Source organism: Sceloporus undulatus, chromosome 8 (assembly GCF_019175285.1).
Source record: "Sceloporus undulatus isolate JIND9_A2432 ecotype Alabama chromosome 8, SceUnd_v1.1, whole genome shotgun sequence".
Taxonomy (NCBI): Eukaryota; Metazoa; Chordata; class Lepidosauria; order Squamata; family Phrynosomatidae; genus Sceloporus; species Sceloporus undulatus.
In genome coordinates, this window is record NC_056529.1 from 24061986 (window position 1) to 24062193 (window position 208).

Genomic DNA, 208 nt, shown 5'->3' on the forward strand with positions numbered 1-208 from the left:
AAAAAATGTTTTCATTTTCTTTGAGGTTTTAAAAGTTAATATCTATGGGGTGGGGTCAACGAGATGAAATGCAAACGGAGAAAGTGCCTCTCCCAGGGTTGGGAGTCAGTTTGCAAAAAGGGAGAATCCTGATGGAAAATATTCATAAGAGCTTAATGGATTTTTTGTTAAGATTTCCCTCCCACTTTCCTTTGCTTTTAGCTATCTG